Source organism: Cavia porcellus, unplaced genomic scaffold (genome assembly GCF_034190915.1).
Source record: "Cavia porcellus strain 051 isolate PalLab524CR breed Dunkin Hartley unplaced genomic scaffold, mCavPor4.1 scaffold_4, whole genome shotgun sequence".
Classification (NCBI taxonomy): domain Eukaryota; kingdom Metazoa; phylum Chordata; class Mammalia; order Rodentia; family Caviidae; genus Cavia; species Cavia porcellus.
In genome coordinates, this window is record NW_026947487.1 from 106,032,093 (window position 1) to 106,055,394 (window position 23,302).

A 23,302-nucleotide genomic window follows, 5' to 3' on the forward strand; every position below is an offset into this window, starting at 1 on the left:
AGGCAGGCGCTTATGCCGCTGAGCTAAACCTCCAGCCCCCTAAATAATAATTTTTAAACAAAAATTTATATAATGTATGATGACAAGTGTTTTCTTTCAGATCCTGACACACGCTTAAAGATGCTTCACAAATTTCTTCAGCGTTCAAACATTAAAACACTCATGGTTAATATCCATTTAATGTTCTATGTTAAGCTTACTGCCTATACTGTACTGAACTGTTATCAATCTTCTAGATGTTTAACAACTGAAATTAAGAGATAATTATAAATTCCTTTTGGATTTCTTTTGCTGGGATCCACTAGATCTTTTCCAGAAAGGTTATATGATGCATGCAAAATAATAAGACCAACCCTAGGGCAGAGGCCAGACTTGAGCCTTTCCCAGCCCGTCTGCCTGTCCTGGCTCCATCCTCCACTGAGCCATAATTAACTATACTCAACTGGCATTAAATGATACCGTAGCTGATCTCTCTCCTAAATAAAAAGGTAAAATTAATAAAATAGGCCATCCTCCCAAAATCAGATGGCATTAGACATTTTAACAGCAGAAAGAGAGATATATGACTAAATTACATGTCAGTTCCTAAAATTCCCTGGACCTTATCCTCCTTATAGGAAGCCATTACTAAAGTTATAATCATAAATACCCTGTTGATTGTATTATTTGACTCCTGCATACTTAACTGATTCTACAGATACCTTCTACTGTGGACCAGATCCCAAGACAAAAGACTAAACTTGGCCCTCAGGGAGGGCCCACAGGGAGACCTTAATATAGCTTTTCGTGTTTTCAACAACAGAGATAAAAAAATAACAATCTGATCTTTTAGCAGTGACACTTGGAGCTCTGAGACAGGTAAACCGACACAAGGTGGTGCTGCCTAAGCCCCTCCTGGACCATGCCTCGAATGCAGCAGAAGAACATTAGGCAAGAGAGTGCCCCATCTTGGTGTTCCTTTGGGGCCTTATCCCAGGGCTACTGGACTGTCCTAGCCACCAGAGAGTGGGTAAGCCATCCTAACTTCTAGCCCTCACAGGGAATGCCAACACTGCCAGATTCATTGCTGACAGATCTGCTTGGACTTGCTGCTGAAGACTGATGGGACTCGGGACCCACAGCCCCCATTAAGGTGCCCTTCTCAGAGTCCCAAGTCCCACTAGAGGTCTCAGGTAAGACATTCTCTATACTTGTGGACATAAAGGCCATATATAGTGTTCTTCCTGAGCTTTCAGGCCGCTATACTAAGTCCTCAGTCTCTATAGGGGGTATTGATGGCCAACCTATACAGCCTTTGCAGACAGGGCCTATTTCATGCAGGTTCCAGACTCGCTTCTTCTCTGGTCGATCTCATTGTTTGAGATGTCTCCAATCCCACCTGCACTGCCCATGCCATGCATATTTTTTTTTTTTTTTTGTCTTTTTTCCTTTTTACCGGTACCAGGGATCAAACTCATGACTGCCTGCTTGCAAGGCAGGCGCTTATGCCACTGAGCTAAATCCCCAGCCCCTATGCATATTATTAATTCGTCTCAGGGATCCTTCAATTCTTACTTGTGTTCCCCAATATCCCATGGCTTCCAAACATTTACAGGGGCTTAAGCCTATAACTGAGTGCCTTTTAGACAATGGTTTTCTTAAACCTACCCATTCACCCTATAATACATCTATTCTGGTACTCAAGCCTAATGGGTCTTACCCTCTAGTACAAGACCTTAAGATACTCAATAGTGCTGTTACCCCAATCTACCCAGTGGTGCCAAACCCTCCCACCACCACTCACTTTACAGTCCCAAATATTTTTTTTCTTGGTTTTTTTTTTTTTTTTTTTTTTGTCTTTTTCCTTTTTATCGGTACTGGGAATTGAACTCACGACTGCCTGCTTGCAAGGTAGGCGCTTATGCCGCTGAGCTAAATCCCCAGCCCCTACAGTCCTAAATCTTAAAAATGCCTTTTTATTCCTTTGTGTTTATGCAGACCTGACCCAGACACTCTTGAGGTCTCAACAACTTACACCTGTTATCGCTAGTGACCCTCTCCTCAGGGATACACAGCACCTCCTTCCTTTCCTATTCACCAATTTCTCAGACACAACCCTGGTCAAGACTGACAGATAAATTTTATCTTCTTCCCTTGTTTGTACTTTTCCAGGATAAATAAAAGCCTTTCCCACAACCATGGAGACTGCTAATATACTTACTAAAGTCCTGTTACAAAAAACCATCACAAGAACTACAACCAAGGTGGAGCGGCCCATACCTGGTCTTCTTGGCAACCTCAACAGGAGTCAAAGTTGCTAGACTGCCATCCTGGTTTCACATCACTCAGGCTAAGTGGTGCCCTTCCAGCCCGAGATCTAACCATCCTTTTGCCCACTCATCTCCACCTCACCAAGGCCTCACAGCCACAACTCTCAGGCTGTTATGTTTTGTTATCCAATTTGGTTCCTAATTTCCTATCCTTTTTACAGCAGGACTCTCAACAGTATTTCCTAAAGACTCCCACATCATGCATACCAGAGACGAGTTTTACCTACCTACCCTCTTAACTTTTACCCTTTCAGATGGGGGAATAATCACCTCTCATAACCCCACACTTATTTTTCAGAATTCTACCTTATGCTGGCAATGATTCTACCTCAACATGGTCCTGATAAAATGACATATCTAAATCAAAGGCACCTTTCCTTCTACCTCACCTGGGTCCTTAAATATGATAGTGGCGCACCTCCTCATGACACCTTGTCTCTTTGTTTTTCCAGTCTAACGTGTGGGCATTCACCATTGATAAAGTTGTCCTAGTTAAAACACCTGGCACCAGCTTCTACATGGGCATCAACCTTCATCTCATCGACCTCCTAAACTCCAGTACAGTGCCCCCTTTCAGCAGGAATCAGTAAAAGAAAGAAAAACTTTGCCCATTTTCCTAATAATAAAAAGACGGGAATTAAAGGATTCTGCCCTGGATGGAAAGCCACAGTGGTGGGACACAGGGAGGTAGGACCAAGGGGCTCTATCTTGAGGTCAGTTTTCCCGCCCATAAGCAATTTACCTGTGGCGTGAAATGAATTCCAATGGTCTACCTGTGCATCAGTAATGCCCCTTAGGCACCACCTCAAACCTAAGCTATATGTATGCCCCCACACCACGTGCCAGGCAGAGAGAATGCCAGACCCAGAAGGTCATGGAGTCTCTCTCTGCATTTTTAAAATAAACGCCACTTTTATTTCATATTTCTTATCTTTTTAGCCGTGCCAAAAATTCTATCAGAAAATATTCTAGTACTTTAAGGCCCCACTTAATTTCACCTTCATAAAGCTAGCATTTAAATAACATTTCTCCTCAGAACTCTTAGTAGTTGGAATCCAATGCATTCTGGAAACAAAATAATTTCCTGGAAAGCTCTTGTTTTAATTTTTGGTGGTGGGGAGGAGACCTGGTCTTGGTAAATGTTCAAACTAGCTTTGAATCCACTCTATGTAGCCCAGGCTGGTCTCAGACTTGCAGTGATCTTCCTGCCTCAGCCTCCACAGTGTGTTACAGATGTGCATACCACATCCAGCTTGGACATCGCTTTAGAAATACTCCATCCTGGGGCTGGGGATTTAGCTCAGAAGCATAAGCACCTGCCTTCCAAGTGTGTGGTTGTGAGTTCAATCCTCGGTACCAATAAAAAAAAGATAAAGACAAAAAAGAAGAAATATTCCATCCTTCCGGTTTGTTCTTCCCATTCCCTCAGAAGGCATTTAGATTTTCCCAGGAGATCCCAGGGAAGCAGCCCTCATCCTTAGCACCCTGAGGAGCTTTTCTCAAGCAGACCTCTCACCAATCGAAGACCTCTAGGTGAGTCATGTCCCTTGAGGATGTATTTTTGAACCCTCACCCTCCTCACTAGTGAAGCAGAGATACTCTCACCTCTTGGTCACAATTTCAGGGAAGCATAGCTGAGGTGACACAATTAGGGCTTTGGGTACATTCCTGGCACAGAGCCTGGCTAGCAGGTTCGTTTCATGGTGACTCGCTCTGACCCCAACTCCAGGCAGTAGCTGCATGGCAGCCAGCAGGGTCACCCAAGTGTGCTGTGGCTCCTGCCTGGGAGTTGGGGCAGGGAGAGGGCACTGGCTGCTCTTTTCAGTGTCTTCTTCTGGCTGGCGTGAGCAGCAACCTGTGCACCTGGTTTTCCACATGAACGTGAACTTAGGCACATGAATGGTGCCATGCATCAGCTGCTTCACCGGAGTCAAGGGCAGGCAGGACGGCAGGCACAGGGACAGCAATAGCAGCTCCAGGAGGAGGCAGGGAAGGGTTTTCTCTGCAGCCCCACTAGCACTGCATGGAAAACCAGGGTCTGACTCGGTGCTTACAGGAGTGTGGAGGGCTGGGGCCAGGCCCCTGAAAAGCCTGCACTGCTATGAGCAGGATTTGGTGCAGGACACCAAAATGTACAAGATTGGCCAGCAGTGGCCACCCCAGAGTCAAATGCAGAAGAGTGCAAAACATCTGTCCCTGTGCTTAAGATCTGAAGGGTCCAGCCAAAGGCCTGGAGCCCCTGGCAGTGTCCAGCCCCTGGCCACACCAGGAGGCTAAAGGATTTGAGATCAACCAAGGGGCCTGCACTAGAAGCTAAAGAGCTGGGGTGGCAGCCAGCAAGGCTGGCCCTGGCAGCTGAAGAATCTACAAAGGCCAGGAGCCCATGCCCAAGGCAAAAGTGAAGACCTCAGCTCCTTGCAGAGAACAGCAGAAGCTCCGGTGAGGAAAATCAGCCATGATGAAGCCCTTCCGAAGAAAATCAGCTGGAATCCTTCTGTCCCCTTCTCCCCTTTACCCTCTTTAAAATCAACCTTCCACGCCCAGAACCATGCTGACTCCATTCAGCTGGGTGGTCCCCATTCACACTGACATCCATTTACCACCACACTCAGATACAGGCCTGCGTCCTCCATACCTTGGTTTCCAAATCAACCTGTCCTGCCTTTCTTGCTTCCTCCTTTCCTTTTCTCTTCTCTTTTGTGGTACTGGAAAATTGAATTTCCAAGGCCTTTCCACACAGCAATAACCTCTGCCTTGTTTGCTTTTTACCTAGAAAGAGGGTCTCACTAAATTCCTAAAGTGCCCAGTATGGATTCAAATTTGTGATTCTCCTGCTTCATCCTCCAGAGTGCTAGGAATACAGCCTCGGGGTACCTATCGTACCCAGCCAAACTTTTTCTTACACTTTGATGGCCCAGGTACACTGGTTTCGTGTATAGTTTATCCTGTGATGGCAAAAAATGGACCACAGCAAGTTGCTGGGGATGATGGACGTTTCACAGGTCACATGGCAAGAGGAACTCCATGACTGTTTATTCACTTACATACTTAGTGACATACAATGAAAATCTCATTTTAAAGTCAGCTGGCTAGAAATACAGTGCATAATGTTTTTTAAAAAAAAATTTAGGGGCTGGGGATTTAGCTCAATGGCACAAGCACCTGCCTTGCAAGCATGTGATTGTGAGTTTGATCCCCGGTACCAATAAAAAAGAAGACAAAATTTTTTTTTTTATTTTAAAGAGGTTAAAATTAAACAGAACAAAACAATTTAAGAAACACAGATTTCAAAGCAAGACCACCAGAGGTCTTCACTGCCTATCATATTGTCTCTTTTATTCTTCCAAATAATTCTCCATATCTTCACACACAGTATGGATATATACTGAACAAAATAGTACTAAAGTGATCAGAACAGAATGATGAAGGCACTTTAGGTCTTTGAGACCAGACAATAAGGAAGTCAACAATGGTTGCCATAATGTCTCTTGTTCTCTTCGAAATAGCTGTCCATGTCTTTATGTAAGTTGAAATTAAATGAAACAAAACAGACTATTATCGCTCTGGACAGAGGAGATTGCTAGATTTTATATCATAACACTACAGAATTAGCACTGGATATCTTAGTGTCTCTTTTTCTTCAGAGTATCTGTTCATTACATCGTACATTATATAATCTATTCTCATAAACTATTTAGAAGTTCTACACATGCATCAATCTCTACATATATTCCTATCCTTTCAGTATTATAGGGGAAAACAGATCAAAATAAGACAACATAACAAATTCTTAGAAAAACATGAAACAAAGACATATAAAACCACACTACTAGATGATCTATAGTAGTTACTTTGATGTATCTTGTTATTTTCAATAGAATTGTCTATATCATCAGGCATAATTGAACATAGCACTACATAGCAATATTAATAAATATACCACATTGGAGAGGTTGTAGGGCTTCAAAAGTAGTTAATAATCAAACTGGAATGGGTATCCTATTGCATCTTATCATCTTCAGAGTAGTTGCCTCTACTTTTAGACTTGATACTATCAAGCATACCAAATTTGAAGAAAATCAGTCAAGGCAAAACAGCTATCTAACCAACTAGATTTAAATATGATCAGTCACAGTAAGACAGTGTAATACAGGGCTTCAGTTTAAGTTAATAGGAAATTAAGGATAGTTACCCTAGTATATCATGCTATTTTTGGCATAGCTGTCTGTACCCTCAAATCTGGTGTAAGTAGATAGACTGGAACAGAATAAAATAAAACTAAACAGAGGAATAAGACTAATGTGGCTTTTAAATCCTGATACGCTATTAACAATGTCCTCTGCCTTCCTTTGTTAGGCAGTTTCTGCCCTTTCCCTTTCTCAAGATGTTTGTACATTTGGGTCCCACTAACTCCTTTAGTTTTTAGATTAGGGGCAACCCATTATCTACCTAGGTGCTGCTGAACCTTTTTACCCCTGAGCTTGATCTTGAGCTGTGTTCCTTTACTTACTAAAGCCTCAAGATTTATAGCTTATATATTCCTTATAGCTGAGTTCTCCACTGCATAAAAGTGTCATGATTTCCCAACCTATCTGCAGCTGCTGGATGAGCTGCCCCTATTTCTCTCTGGTTCCCTGTCACATTGTTTTCTCATCTTTGACTTTCAGTTCATTAACCCTCTTTCAGGTTGATTATATTTCCCATTCAGAGCATCTCGATGGACCCGATCTCCTGATCTACTCTGCCTGGGTTTCTTTCTGTTAGTACATCAAGGCCATCTGTGTTAGAGATTATAGCCAACCTTCTCTGCCTCATCTCTGCTATGCTATTTTTCTGCTGTCTACTTTTCTCTTTCATTGCACTGTCTGCCCCAGTCATTGAGGCCTTTCTGCCACTGTTGCTGGAATCCTGATATTTCTCTCTCTCTCTCTCCCTAGAATGTCCTTCAGTATTTTTTGTGGGGTTGGGTTGGTGGTCACAAATTCCCACAGTTCTTCTTTGTCATGGAAACATCTTGTTTCTCCATTAATTTTGAGAGACAGTTTTTCAGGGTGCATCAATCTGAGTTGGAGGTTTTCTTTCAGCACTTGGAATATTTCACTCTAAGCTCTTGATTTGATAGTTTGTGTTGAGAAGTCTGTTGTGATTTTGATGGGTTTTCCTTTATAAAAGATCTGTTTCTTTTCTCTGACCCTCCCTTTTTTTGTCTTTTTCGTTTTTATCGGTACCAGGGATTGAACTCACAACTGCTTGCTTGCAAGGCAGGCGCTTATGCCACTGAGCTAAATCCCCAGCCCCCTCTCTGACCCCTTTTAATATTCTGTTCTTGTGATGAATTTCTGGGATCTTGATTATTATATGTCTGGGTGTAGCTCTGTTTTGGTTGTAGCTGGTTGGAGTTCTGTATGCCTCATTTATCTGAATATTTCCTTTTCCTATGCTTGGGAAGTTTCCTTACTTATTTCTGTGAATAGCCTTTGTAATTCATTTGTGTTTACTCCTGCTTCTTCACTCACAGGTTTTATTCTTAAGTTATAGATCCTCTTCTCTTCTTTTAGCCTTTGTATTGTTACTTCCTGGTTCCTTTTTTTTTTTTTTTTTTTCGTCTTTTTCATCGGTACCGGGGATCGAACTCATGACCATACACTTGCAAGGCAGGCACTTATGTCACCGAGCTAAATCCCCAGCCCCTTGCTTGTTATTTTTAAGAGATCTCTTCTTTCACAATCACATATTGCAAATCTATCTTCAAGTTTTGAAAGTCAACAGGTGAGTGTCCTCAGCATGTTAGTTTGTGTTGTGTGGATGTCACAGGTTTGGGACAGTTTCGTCCCTGGCTATTGGGTTCTGACCAGGGGCATGACCCAGCCCAAGCAGATCCCACCAGTCCTCTTTGGGGTTGCTGACTGACACCACTGCAGTTCCGGGTTCAGGTCCTTCCTGCCCAATTCCAATATGCTGTCCAGATGGTCACCACCCGCTCCGTGGGACCCAATTCCTAGCACTCCTCACAGGTTAATGCAGCTCTCCATGTTGGTTGCATTCTCTGTTGTGCCGCATCCACCCACCAAGGGCCCTGGGCTCACCAACTTCCAACTCCGACAGCTGGAACTTCAGTGGACCACGAGTCCTCTGATTCCAAGGTGCACCCAGCACAGCGTGGGACCACCCCCAGTGAAAGCATCTGGTTCCAGCCTTTAGTCCACATTTTTTTTTCCTTTTTTTTCTTTTTCTTTTTCCTCAGTTTCTTCCTGGGTCATGAGAATCCTTATCCTTTTGTCTGGTCTTCTCCATGGTGTTAAATTCTAGAGTCTGAGTTGTTTTTCTCAGAAAGGCTCTCTGTCTGCTACTCAACAAGCCGTCATCTTCAGAACCCCTTGAAATATAGTGCATAATCCTGAATTTTCAGAGAACAGAAATCCTTGATTACTCTTTGTGTCAAACCAATTTGGCTCTTGAGGAAAGATCTCAAATAGTCAAGTGCCTAGAGTGCCTTTAGGATGACCTGCATAGGAACAGAGAGGGCTTCAACAGAACTACACGCTTACAAACACAAATGAATTACAGGACATTATCATCATTACAGTGGCATTTTACACATCCCAGTGCTACAGCAACAGAAACATGGAAGCGACAACCAGGATTTGGAGACAGATCTTTGAAGTCCACAGGCACTGTTCAAGGTCAGTCCCAAAATATCAAGCCCTGAAGGCTCCAAGAGGAAGATTTTTATGTAGTTGAAAGGGGAAATACAGAGATAGAGTTCTTGGCTGTCTTTGATTGGTTGTTGCGATATGCAGCACAGCAACCAGCCCTTTCCAGGAGAAGTAACAGGAATTTACAACAGGAACTGCTACCTGGGCAATGGACTGGCTGAGGCGGCATTTTCTGCTGCTAGAAAAGCCCTCACTGACAGGAGCTGCCCGACTTTCTACCCACACCCTCTGTCCTGAGGAATGCGAGACCATGTGGAGGGAAGGCAACTCACACTTCAGCTGGACTTTCTTTTTGTCATCATGCTTCCTCTCCATATCTACCACCTGACATCCTAGCCTACAAGGGACTAGTCCCAGACTTCGAGAATGGCGCTCCAAACTGCACTTCCTCATGTGCAAAGGGGATCCTAGCATATGATTGTGGAAACAGATGCTACAAATATTTCTTTCCCCCAGCATCTCTTCTCTCTCTCTCTCTGAGAGAAAAGCAAGAAGGCAAAAGGTATTTGTAAAGGACAAAACGTTAAATGCACCCAAATCTCACCAGAAAAATTACCCATGCAAGTATGTGATCCTTTTTTTTTTTTTTTACTCGGTACCAGGGATTGAACTCATGACTGCCTGCTTGCAAGGCAGGCGTTAATGCCACTAAGCTAAATCCCCAGCCCCAATGCTTTTTTTTTTAATCTTTCCTAGTAGAGCGACATGGCTATGCTTTAAATCTCAATACCTTTGAAGTTCACAGTTTAAACTTATAAATTATATAGCAATCAAATTTTATATGTTAATAAAGGTACATCAGTCTCCTAGGCACACATAAAGAAAAGACTAACTCCTCTTAATTAACAAATGCAAATCCTTCCCCTACTAGCTGCTATGGAATGTAAACAATTGTTGCAAACTTCCTCAGCTTTATCTCTGAATCTGAGGAGTAATCTGGGGAATCTGAAGATCCACTGAAAAGCTTAGTGAAAGTTCCTAGTGTACTAACAGAGAAATAAAGATGATAGATAAGTGGAGATTTTCAGTGGTCACGGGTGTCCACCAGAGCGTTGCCCTGGCCAGTAACCCTCAGTTGTTTCAGTTTCTATTGGCCCAGATAACCAGAGATCAGTCTCCACAAAGGAATCCAGCTGTGTGTCTGGTCAACATTCTACTGACTCCATTGGCCACTGGCTTCAATGGGGATTCACCAAACAGATGCTGGGGAACCTGTTCTCTGCTTTTAAGGGTGGCAGCTTCTATAAGAGTGATTAATTAGCTAGCAGAGTAACCACTGTGTGTCAAAATTCTATAAGGGGTAGTTAAAAGCCTGATAAGAACATTACCTACTGCTCTATGAATTTACAATAAAGTTCTTAAAGTCCACAACTTGAAAGTTTGGTGAGCCTCCTTATTCTAAATGTATTTAAGTCCCATATGTGTGCTGCTTTTGGGGACAGCTTCTTCCATTGTCACATGGAAGCCGGTTCTTCCCGCTGTGTCTCAGGTTCCATCTCTAAAACAGATGTGATCTAAAACATTAAGCTGGGACATAGCTTTTATGTATGTGCTTCTGGATGTGCACAATTCTGATGTCTTATCTGACCCAGAGACCGAGTATGTGTCCCTCATCTAAGATGATTTTCCTTTATTCGGTGTTATCAAACACTCATTTTTTTTATGGGCTTAACTAAGAAGGAAAAGGTTTGAATAGTTGAGTTTTTTGTGACTTCACACGCTTCTATAAGGAAAGTAGAAAGTGGGAAATGAGTAGAGGTAAAGTCAAAGGAAGGAAACTGAAGCAGAACAGGCTTGACATTTCCTCTAGCATAAAGAGGAGATCAGAGCCAGTCTGTTTCAGTGAAACCTGTCCTCCAAGTCTTGGACACCCGCTACCAGCCTAGTGCTGCTTAAAGTGGAAGGAGTCCTGCTTTTACCATAGGCATGTACATTTTCTAAGTATGAGCTAGATTTCAGTTAAGACTCATTTTATAGTAAAGTCTGCTAGAGATGTTCTAATATTATTCTATTTAAATTTAACACATACAAGAACAAAATAATAAAAATTTACCACTGGAGAAATATCTTATAACTTTCATTATAACTTGATATCTTTCATTATTTTAAGAGACAAGGCAATTAAAACAATGGGCAAGTTGCAAGCAATTATCACAAGTAATTATAAGCAACTGACAAAGCAAAGCAAAATTTGAAGCATAAAAATTTGTTACCTAAATGACTCCCAGTCTAGAGTTCATGCAATGAAAGACAAACTCTTACCACCATCCAGTGATCCCAGTGGAAGACCTCCAAACTATATAGGGGAATGAAACTCCCATCCTACCGTATGTCCAGAATTAGTTCGTGTTCTCCAGAATAGAAGAATTAATTTTAGGAACAACAGAGGTTAAGAGCAAAAATATTTATTGAGCGAGAGAAAGCTTCTATCTGAGAGAGACAGAAGGGGCCCCAAGTCGGTTGCCCAAGTATGTGATCCTTTGAGGTGTGCTTACCACACAGAAATCAATCACTCAAGAAACAACCCTGAAACTTAATGGAAAAAGAGAAGCCAAAAGAACCATAAAAACATTCAACTTTCTAGTATATGTTTATACCATGGGGATGGGCAATCCAGAAGCACAATGTCATCAATGGAATGCAAAAGGCTTTGGAGGTAGCATTTTAGAGAACCAGGAATGCTGATGTGGGGAGGGAGTTGAGCTCTATCAGCTTTTGTACTCTATGCATTGAAACCATATGGGATGAACACTGCTTATCACCTCATTTCCTCCAGAGGCCCTGTGGACCCCTAGGTTTTCCCCCACACTCACATGCCCAGAAATGGTTTGAGCTGGGTGGCTCATGGAGAAAACCTGGCACTTTTTCTTTCTTTTTTTTTTTGGCTTTTTCGTTTTTACCAGTACCAGGGATCGATCTCACGACTGCCTGCTTTTGAGGCAGGCGCTTATGCCGCTGAGCTAAATCCCCAGCCCCCTGGCACTTTTTCTTTGGAAACTGCCACATCTGAATATCAGGAAGGGTTCCCCCAAGAACGTCTGTTCTGGGTCAGCCTCTTTTTTTTTGGACAGGCAGGATGCAAACTTTGGGTAACATATCCACCTAGCACGGGACCCCAGTCATCGTTTACTTTTACAGATCAGAAGAGTAGGGAGCAGAATCTGAGTCCTCTGCCAGCCAGAGGTCATCGGGTGGTAGGGGAAGCTTGCTGGTCAGTGAGTACCCTGGGTTTCCTGGAGCTTTCTTGTCACTCTTTAAGAACAGGGAGCCTCCAGTGGCATAAGCTCCTGCCTTGCAAGCAGGCAGTCGTGAGTTCAATCCCTGGTACCAATAAAAAACGAAAAAGACAAAAACAAAACAAAAAAAACAAAGAACAGGGAGCCTCACTTCCCCGTGCTCTGCTGTACCCACCACCTGGCAGAGTCTCCGGGCACAGGCAGCCATCAATAACACTCATGATCGGCGGCGTGTGTGGTAAGATGGGCTGGATCCAGGGAATGGGACCTGGCGAGCACGGCCCCAGGTGCAGTGGTGCCGTCTCCATTCGACGAGGTCCTTTTCAGGAAGGAGCCCTGAGAGATGGCCTGGCCGCGGTGCAGGGAATGCAGCTGCGTGTGCTCCCCGGTTCTGCGGTTCGCGCTGAGAGGGCCGGCTTCGGAGCGCGGGAAAGGCGGCCAACACTTCCGTTGGCGGCTCTGACAGCCCTCGAAGAAGACAGCTGCGCCACCGGGAGGCGACTTGTCCGGGCGCCGTCGAAGGCTCCGAGCCACGGCCAGCGGGGAAGCAGCAGGAGTAAGGTCGGGCGCGGACTCGAGGGAGCAAGGTCCCCACGCCACCCTCTAAACCACCAGGTGCCAGCCGAGGCCCAGTGCCCGGGGGCGGGGCCTCGCGAGACCCAAACAAGCTCACGTGGCGGGGGCGGGCCGCGCCTGACGTCAGCGCGTGCGCGCTGGCTCGCTCGCCGTACCCTTGCCCGGCCGTAAAGCGCGGAAGGTCGCTGTCCCGGGGCTCGCGGAACTTTTATTTTCTCCTGCCGCGTCTTTCTCATGTCCTGTGAGCCCTTTTCCGGTCCGGTCCGCGACGACCCCCTACGGCTGTGGTGTTTGCCTCGCTCCCGCCAGGGTGTCGCTGAGCGGGGCGTCCGCGGCACGGGAGGTAAGGAGCCAGCTGCGGGGCCGTGTGGCCTCCGTGTCCCGCGGCCTGGGCGTCCCAGACCCTAGGCGTCCTGGCTTTACGCTGTCTTCTGGCCGTGATGTCCCACTGTTCCGGTGGCCGGTCGGTTCTGTCGCTTCCGCTCGGGCAAGGACCTGCTGGCACCAGGACTCGATTCTGAAAGTTGTTGGTCCTCGGCGACCCGCGCCTGTCCCAGGCCTGCGCCCTCGCTGCTGGCCCTCCCCGGGCCGCCCCTGCTTGGCTGGCCGAGCCGTGGGTTCTGCATGGGGACTTGTTTTCCCGCTCAGGAACATGAGGTGCATCGAGCTCTGCCAACTCTTAGACTGCGGCGGAGGCCGGCGGAAGAAATCAGCTGGCAAGGCCTGGGCCGGGCAGTGTGCTTTCTTCTATAACGTGTGACACTTTGGGACTGTTGTGCTTGCCACTGGGGTTTGAGTCAGTTCAGGCCGGTTAAGTGCGCGCAGAGAAGCAGCTGCAGAGGGAGGTCTGTGGGGGATGTGTGGTGAGGAGACTGTTCCAGGCCCCGTTTTCACCGTGGTAGGGGTTGTGTTAGTTTTTATGGCTGTTTTGATCTGTTGCATTTTTTGAAAAATGCGGCACTCCAGGCCTGGTGGATCCTGGAAATCTGTTGATTGAACCGAGGCATTCATACCGATCTGAATCGCCAGCCCTTGCAGTTTTTATAGTTTCAGCCTTTTTTTAAAAAGACAATCTCCGTATGCACTGTATGCTATCCTCAACTTGTTACGTAGTCAGGCTATCGTCAAACTAGTGTCGAACCTAGTGCCTCTGCCTGTGCCTCTGTCTCAGCCTCTAGAGAGTTGGGATGATGGGCGAGCGCCACCGCTCCCAGCAGCACTTACTATATTTTGAGAGAGGGTCTTTCTAAGTTTTGAGGTTGTCCAGGCTGGCTGAATCTGTGACCCTCCTCCCTCTGTGTTCCAGAGTATTTTAAAGCAGGGTTTCACCACTCATACTTCCCAAAAAGCAGGACTCTGGGGTAGCTTGCTGTGCTTGCTGTGCTCAGGCCTGTGCAGGAAGTGTGTTACCTACACTCACCAGGTCTTCCTGTGACCAGCATCCCACCTGTTGCTAATGCTGCAGCTCAGGATGTTAGTGTTTGCAGGACTTGGTGTAAGCAGATCTGAGCAGCATGAGCCCTGCTCCTAAGGTGGTTTAGTGGAAAGTATTTTACTCTATAAAGAATATGGGGCTGGGGATACAGCTCAGCGTCACCAAGGCCTGCCTGGCAAACACAAGGTCATGAGTTCAGTCCTCCTTTCAAAAAAAATAAAAATATTTGAGCCAGATGTGTTGGCGCATACCTGTAATCCCAGTACTTGGGAGGCTGAGGCAGGAGGATTGTTGCAAGTTCGAGACCAACCTGGGCTACAAAGTGAGCTCAAGGCCAGTCGGAACTGCATAGTGAGACCTTGTGTAAAAAGACCAAAAAAAAAAGAATGTTAGGAGGGCGAGGATTTAGTTCAGCGGCATAAGTGCGGCAAGCATGAGGACAGTGTACTCCCCCCAAAATAAATAAAAAGTATGCACTTTGAAGAAATTAAAACAACATAAATTCTTTGTAAACCAGAGGCCACTGTGGTTCTTTGAGTCTGGCATCTTCCTGTCTTCTTTCCTGCTCTTCCCTCCTTTGCTGTCAAACCTGTGGGAGGAGCCTGGTGCCTCCCTTTCCTTCCTTGTTTATTTTAAGCTGTCTGCCCTCTGCCAGCACCTCTTCAGTTCCTTGGAGATCATGATGAGTACAAGGTCAACACGTTTTTTCTTGGTTCTTATCACCTGGGGCTTTTTTGTTTTCCAGCTCAGCACTGGAGACTGAATCCAGGGTCTTGACACAGCCCCCCACCTTTAGTACTGTTGGTTAATTTAAAATACACCAATATGAAATGGTAAACCATTACCATTTTGTTTTTCAAGGAGAATTTAATAAAGAAGATAGCTTATTGAACATATAGCTAAAACAAAACCACCTATTTCCTCGGTAAAAAAGACTTGCTTTATATGTTTACACTCAGTGCATGTAGAAAATACTATAATCACAATTTCACAAAATCATAAATTTTTTTTTTTTTTGGTCTGTTTTTGAGGCAGAATTTCACTATAAGTTTCAGGCTGGCCTTGAACTCGCAGGAATCCTGGGATTACAGGTGTGTGCCACCATGCCCGGTTTCACATAATTTGAACAGATGCCAGGTGTTCTCTCCTTTTTAGCATATGGCACCCTGAGCTTTTAAACATCACTCCTCCTTGAACTATTTTTTTTTTTTTTTTTTTAGTTTTTCGACTTCTTTGCAGTCCCCTTTTTTTCTGCTAGGAGATGAGTTTTTTTTTTGTTAGTTTGTTTGGTGCTGGGAATCAGACTCAACCTTGTGCTTGCTAGGCAGGCACTTGTGGCACTGAGCGAAAGCCCCAGCCCTTTGGAGATGAGCTTTAATGGTTCCATCTTCACAGTGTTCCTGTCTTTGCTCACCTGTTTTTACTTTTGTAGGTAGCATGGCATAGCAATAAATGGCAGGTTCTCCTGCCACACTGGCAAGGTTTGAATCCTGACTGTGCTCCTGACTAGAGTTACAGGTTGTTGGGACAGTCACTCACCTCATCTGTTTGTGTCTGTTTTTGAGACAGGGTCTCACTGTAGTTGAGGCTGGCCTTGAACTTACTGTGTGGCTCTAGTTGGCCTGAAACCTTGGCACAATCCTCCTCCCTCAGCTCTCAAGTGCTGGGCTTACAGGCTTGTGCCTCCTTGCCCGGCACTTCACCTAATCTGTACTTCCATTTCCCAAAGAAAATGGAAATGATAATGTCTGCCTCACTGGGTTTTGAGGATTAGGTTAGCTGTGTATGAAGGAATTGTGAGGCTCATTGTAACTATCTATAAAAGCATGGGTTTTTACAGAAGTTCTTTGAGGTGCTTAGGTGGCCCACCCTCTCTCTGGTCCGTTCTCAGTCAGTGCTCAGTGCACTTCTTGGGTCCCAGAGAGAGTGCTAGGAAGGGGACAAGCTCCAGCTACTTCCATCTCAGAGAGTCCACTGAGAGGGTGCTTGGCCTTCCTGCCCCATCTGCTCTAGTCCCTGTGGCAGCCAGGAGATGTTTGTTCCCAGCACGGGCAGCAGGTGGGAAGCTGGACACAGAGCTGCAGGAACTTGCTGGGTGTCCTCCAGCCGAGGTGAGATGAGGGGCTTCACAGTCAGCTCCACACCCCTGAGCCTGGGCTCCTGTCTGCAGGAGGGCGGAGGCCATGGGCCATCCCAGAGGGGCCACTTGGGGCTGCAGCGTGGAGCCTGGGGTGTGGGAGAAAAATGTGCAGACAGGAGGTGGGAGCCCTGTCTGGAAGCCACTGCCAGAGTGTGGGTGGATGCGGCGGTGGTCCCTGTCCTTGCCGGTGGCAGGAGGAGGAGCAAAGTTGATGATCTGGAGAAGCCTTAGGATGTGGCCACATGAGGCTTGATGAGTGATGGGATGGGGGAGAGGAGGACAGGGACATCCTGAGCCACCTGGCTTCTAGTACTTGAGACCTCTGGAGACCAGCAAGAGCAGGCTGCAGGGCGAGGGTGTGGTTGTGTTGGGCTGTGGTGGTCACTATGGGAGTGAGTGGAGGTGGCTGCTCTGCACTAGAGCTGTGTGGTCTGACTGTCAGGATATGGGGTGTTAGGCTGCTGTCATGTGTGCATGCTTGTTTTTGAGACAAGATCTCATTCTTTATTCCTGGCTGGCCTTGAAGTCAGTGTGTAGCCTAGTTCAGGCTGGTCTGGTATTTACAACAATTCTCCTGTCTCAGCAGCCTGAGTGCTGGGATTATAGGTACGTGACACTATGCCTGACTAGTCACAGCTCTTTGAGAATATGTATTTATTGGTACTGGGAATCGAAATCATGACCTCAAGCTTGCCAGGCAAGGACTTATGTGGCTGAGCTAATTCCCCAGCCCTAGAATTTTTTTTTAAAAAATTGCTACTTCAAGAAAGTTGTACAACTAGAGGTTTTGTTTCCTTTCTTCCTTTGTTTGCTCCCTCCTTCCTGCCCTCCTTTGCTTTTTCCCTCCTGCCCTTCTTTTCCTCTCCTCTTCTTCCTCCTCCTTTCTTCTGGCTCGTGTTTTGAGACAGGGTCTCTCTGTTGTAGCTCAGACTGGCCTGAACTCACTGTGTATCCCAGGCTGGCCTTGAATTGAAAGTGATTCTCCTGCCCCAGCCTCCCAAGTCCTGGGACCATAGGAACACGCCACCGCATCTGATTTTGTTTATTTCTTAAATCTCCTAGGAGGGAAATGAGCCCAATTAAATGCTGAGGATGAAAGGAGGCAGACGGCAGGGAAAGGTGCAGCTGGTGAAAGCAAAGCAGAGTAAGGGTGCAAGAGGGGGGCCTGGGGCCATTTTAGTGAGCCTGACTGGCGCAGGTGAGTGTGTGCACAGGAGGCCCTGGCGTGCGCTGAAGTGGCCGTGTGATTGAAGGGTGAACGCAGGTGGTGCTGAGGGCTGAGTGTATGATCTGACTGGCTGCTGCTTGGGGCCCTCGAGGAATAGGGTTGTTTTGTTTTGACTTGTTTTTCTAAAGAAAACTGGCTGATTATTGAACCCAGAGTTTTTATACTGAACTACATTTCCAACCTACTTTTTTCTGTTTTTTATTTTGACACAGAGTCTCACTAAGTCACTAAATTGCCCAAACTGGGCTCAAAATCAAAGTCCTAAAAAAACCAAAAAATTGCAGTCCTCCTGTTTCAGCTTCCCAGAATGCTGTTTTTGAGACACTGGTGTGTTTTTGATTACTGGTGTGTGGTTCTGTGCCCTGCCAAGGGGTAGATTTTTGTTTCCTGAAAACAAAAATCTGTTTTTGTTTTGGCCTGTACTGGTTAGAATGCCAGGACGACAAGCAGGTTAGTGGAACAGGAATATTGCTGTGACATCTTCCCTCATGAGAACCCTTCCCTCGGGACAGGAGGTGGTAAGAATGTTAGTGAAATGGGTGGGCACTTCAGTTGGGGGAAGGCTGGTTTAGAGCGCCCAGAAGAGCAGTTTGAAGGAGGTTAGCCGTGGAAAGAGCTGGCTACCTGTAGATGAGGTTACTGAAAGATTAGCCTTGAGGAGACACTTATAAGGTGTGATCAAAATACTACATGGTGAATGTTTAAATACACATTTATTACAATAAAAGTCACATTGCTGTTGATCTCCCTCAAAATGTTTTTCCTCTCTTCAAACAACCTGATGATACTGTTCTTGCTCAGGAAGTCCTCCTTCATAGGTATCTTTATGTGATAGGATTAAAAGCCAGTGCTGCTGAGTGCCATCTAGTGGAAAAGCAGGCTCGTAAAAATATTAGGATGTGTTCTCATTCACTGTATTCACCCAGCCTGCCACTGTGCAACTTCTGGCTCTTCCTCAAAGCAGCAAGACTGTGAAAGTTAAAAGTTTTGAATTGTTTCAGGACATTCAGGCAACTACAAGAGCAAACTAAGATGTAGGAAAAGACTTCCAGAACTGCTTCAGAAAATGGGAAGAATGAGGGGTTAAGTGTGTTTGAAGCAAGGAGCAGTATTTTGAGGGAAATTAAATTATCTTATACTGTAGTAAAATTTTGAAATTTAAATTGTTCACCATACTTTTCAGTCACACCTTGTGTATCTTGGGATAAGACTTGAAAGGAGCCTGGGAATCTAGTAGGACCCTAACTGGTCTCCACTCTCATGGTTCCCCCTCGGCACAGTCTGCATTAGTTCCCTTAGATAAGGTGGACTGATGGGGAACCAAACATGGAGTGGTGGCGGTTTTACTACCAGTGTACTGCCCTGATGCCCACGTCTGCTGCCCACAGTGTCTGAGTCCTCATCCACCTGTGTTTCGATGTTGGCATAGTCTGCTAATAGATTGGTCTTAAGTTTGTCAAATTTGAAAGGTCTCTGTTTTGTTGTTACAATTTGGTAAAACCTTTAGTAACTCATTGTAACCTGAACCACATCAGACCAAGTATTGAGTGTCTGGCTCTACCTTGGGTTCTGGCTCCCCAGCACTCACTGTAGACCCTTTGGCCTTCACTGCAGACCTGCACCTGTGCTGTGTGCACTTTTCATCTCTGTCACTGTCCAAATTGTACCCTTCCAAGGCTCAGCTGCGTTGTACTTCCTGTGTGTCCCTTCCCTGATGGCTTTAGCCATCACCTTTTTCCTTTTGTCACCTGTTAATTATCCTGTAGAAGTATGTGACTCATGTGTAAATGATAAGCCTGTCATGATTAATCCTTTCCTCTTTTCCGGGAAAAGACATCTAATACTTAAATCTCTACCATGACACCATAGAAACACCAAACTTGCCATCCTTCAACTAAGTTTTGGGTTCCAGGTCTTGTTCCCTTCATGAGGACTCCACTTCTTGTATTTTTCTGTTTTGCTGGTTTAGTCCCACCAGGAGGGAAGCATTCTTATTATCCTCCATCTTTAAAAAAAATAAACAAACTTGATTTATCTCAGATTTTTTCCTCTGGCCTCTGTCTCCTGCCACGCCCAGCCCCTCCCTCTCCTCAGTCCCTCTTAACCCCAGGCAAGTCTCACTGTGTGGTTCAGAGTGAGCTGGGACTCCCTGTGTAGCCCAAAGTGGCCTTGAACTTGTGATCCTCATACCTCAACCTCCCAAGTGCTGGGATTACATGTGTGTGCCACCATGCCAGGTGCTGTTTCATTTTTCTGCTTCTCTTCAGAGCAGAATGTAAGTGAGCTGTCTCTACTCCATTCTTTAGTCTGCTCTTTAATTTTCTCTAGTCTGTGTTTCATCCCTAACACTCCCATGAAAAGGTTTTCGTAGCAGAGACTCCAAGGCCATTCTGTGTTATTCTGTCCCTGTGGATGGATGGTCATCTTGCCCGATCTTTCAGCACCACAGTCAATCCCTTCTTGAAACACTTCTGATAAGATTATATCCAAAAGATGAGAAGTATAAAACAAAAGAGGCCTTCCTTTATTCTGAGAATGCGGAGAGAGAAAACCAAAACACCCCCGACCGCTGGAGTCCAGCTTTCTCTCTGGTGGACACGTGGTGTGGGGAGTATATAAGTAGCTTCAGTTTGGGGTGGAACCTAAGGGGCATTAGGGATGCACGGGCAGCCCATTGGTCTTTGTTTGGTGCCATAGGTAAATTCCTAGGGGTGGGGAAGATGGAGTCACAGGTAAATTCCTAGGGGTGGGGGAGATAGGAGCTCCTTGGTTCCACCTCTGAGGGTTCACCGGCTACAGTGTCCTGTCTGGGCTGAAATTCTTTCATATCCTGTCTCATGATTATTATTATGAAAAGGGGCAAAGATTTCCTTCTTTAACTGCTTCCTGCTGTAAAGGGGCACTGTACTGGGGTCTAGGGGAGTCACTGGGATGACGGTTGATGCCCAGGTAGAAGGTGATGCCAGGTGTTTTAGCCAGGACAACTTCACTGGTGAATGCACGTATGTTAGACTGGAAAAACAAAGAGACGAGATATTATGAGGAGGCATCGCACTGTCATATTTAAGGATGCAGGTGAAGTAAAAGGGAAGGTGCCTTTTGATTTAGACATGTCATTATATCAGGACCGTGTTGAGGTAGAGACATTTCCACAGTAAGACAGTCTGAAAATTAAATGTGGGGTTAGGAGGAGTGAAGTTATGAGAGGTGATTACTCTCCCATCTGAAAGCGTAAAAGTTAAGAGGGTAGGTGGGTAAAACTTGTCTCTGGTCTAGGAGTTGAGCTGGAAAAAATAGGGGGAGCAGGGGAGGTGGTGGCTGTTCTAGTATAGGGGAAGATAAGGGGCTAGGCTTTCAGGAATGTCATGTTTAACCAAACAGCTGAGGGTAGAAAGAGCTAAGACAGTTGTCACATAGAACATTATGAGGACGATCTTATGCATGATGTGGGAGTCTTTAGGAAAGACTGTCAAGGAACCAAAGTAGATAATAAAACATGACTTAGCCTGTTAACTGTGGCTGTGAGGCCTTCGTGAAACGGAGACGCGTGGGTGACAGAAGATGAAATGACCACTCAGAATGATACGGCTAACATATGGAATGGAGAACATAATAGAAGGTCGTCTATGTATTGAAGACGAACATAGGTTTGAGATCAAGTTCTGTGAGGTCAGTAGCGAGAGCTTGACTAAAGAAGTGGGGACGATCTCTGAACCCTTGGGGGAGCACTGTCCAAGTAAGTTGTTGAGACCTGAGAGTGTCTGGGTCAGTCCATGTAAACACAAAGAGGTTCTGGCAATCAGGATATAGAGGGATAGTAAAGAAGGCATCTTTAAGATCTATAACTGTAAAGTGAGTGGTGGAGGGAGGGATATGAGAGAGCATGGTATAGGGATTTGGCACGACTGGGTGAGTTGGGGTAACAGCACTATTGATTACCCTAAGGTCCTGTACCAGGTGATAGGACCCATCAGGCTTGAGTATCAGGAGAATGGGAGTATTGTGGGGTGAATGGGTAGGTTTAAGAAAACCATTGTCCAAAAGGTGCTTAATTATGGGTTTAAGTCCCCTTAAATGTTGGGGAGCTATGGGGTATTGGGGAACACAGGGAAAAACTGAGGGATCCCTGAGACGGATTAAAACAGGCGTGGCATGTGTAGCAAGAGTGGGATTAGATGTGTCCCAAACTATGGGGTTGACCAGAGAAAGAGGAAGGGGAGGGAATGGCTTTGCGATGCATTGTGAGGCTGTTTGGAGGATTAGGGCTGTGGGGAGAGAGAAAGTAAAGAAGTTAAGCTTTTGAAGAAGGTCTCTACCTAAAAGGGGTGTGGGACATGTTGGGATTACTAGGAAGCTATGGGTAAAGAAGAGAGTATGGAATGGACATGGGACAGGCCCAGTTTGCAAAGGCTGGGTAGGCTGGCTGTCAACACCCACAACAGAAATCAAGGACTTATTACAAGGTCCTGAAAATTCAGGAAGTACACTATAAGTTGCCCCCATATCTACAAGCAGAGATATTATCTTACCTGAGACCTCCAGTGAGACTTGGAGCTCCGACAAGGTTACTAAAGTGGGGGCTGTGAGCCCTGGGCCCCGTCAATCTTCCGCAGCAAGTCTGAGCAGATCAGTCATCGATGAATGTGGCATTGACAGAGTCTCCTGGGAGGGCAAGGAGTTAGAGAATGGCTTATCTGCTTGCTGGTGGCTAGGACAGTCACTCTTCCAATGGCCCTTAACGTTGCAGTAGGGACATGGCCCTAGGGGAATGCCAGGTTTGGGGCAATCTTTTGCCCAGTGTCCTTGTTTGCTGCATTTAAAGCACAGTCCAGGCAGGACTCGGGTAGCCACACCTTGTTTCAGATTTCTTGTCCTGGGAGCCCCAAGAGCTACTGGTAAGAGATCAGACTGATGTTTAGCAAACTTTATTTTTTGAGCTTGTTTTTCCTCTTTTTGAATTTTTTCTCTGTTGTTGAAGTCACGGAAAGCTAATTTAAAAAGATCCCCTTGTGGAGTTTGAGGGCCATGTTAAACCTTTTGTAATTTTGCACAAATATCAGGAGCAGACTGGGAAATAAAGTAAGAGTTAACAATAGTTATCCCTTCATGAGAGTCTGGGTTCACATTAGTAAACTTAATTAAGGTTTCCCGAAGCCAATTTAGGAACACAGCTGGGTTTTCATTAGCCTCCTGGACCTGTTCTAAAAGTTTGTTATAGTTAGTATGTTTATGAACAATCTTATTAAGGCCCACAGTTAGACACTCAATCATTTTATGTAATTTTGTTGAACCTTCTTCATTTTGATAGTTCCAGTTAGGATCTTGTTTTGGCACAGATGTAGGCTCAGGGTCATTATTGGCGGTATTTGCCTTATGTCTGCAGTCAGCTTCTTCTCGAGCTGCCTGCCACAGCTGAGTTCGTGCTTGTGAGCTGAGAGTGGTATTTAGAATCACATAGACATCCTTAAAATGTAAATCATAGCAATTAGTTATAAATTCAAATTCCCTGATACAATTCTGTGGGTCAGCAGATAAGCTACCTAATTTATGGGTAATCTGAGATAAGTCAGAAAGGGAGAAAGGCACATGTATATTAACAAGCCTCTCGGGGCCAGCTTGCTCCTGAAGTGGTAGCAGAGATTGAGGAAAAGATTGCAGAGTA

General features: G+C 45.4%; 1 protein-coding gene across 1 annotated transcript in view; it reads left to right on the forward strand.

Annotated features, from left to right (window-relative positions):
- The first annotated feature begins 12,974 nt into the window (after nt 1–12,974).
- The window catches only part of Pdpr (pyruvate dehydrogenase phosphatase regulatory subunit), a 44,864-nt gene continuing 34,536 nt past the window's right edge, over nt 12,975–23,302 (forward strand). The window contains exon 1 of the mRNA XM_023565961.2: nt 12,975–13,180. The gene's annotated coding sequence lies outside the window, so the exon portion shown is untranslated. The remainder of the gene's footprint in view (nt 13,181–23,302) is intronic.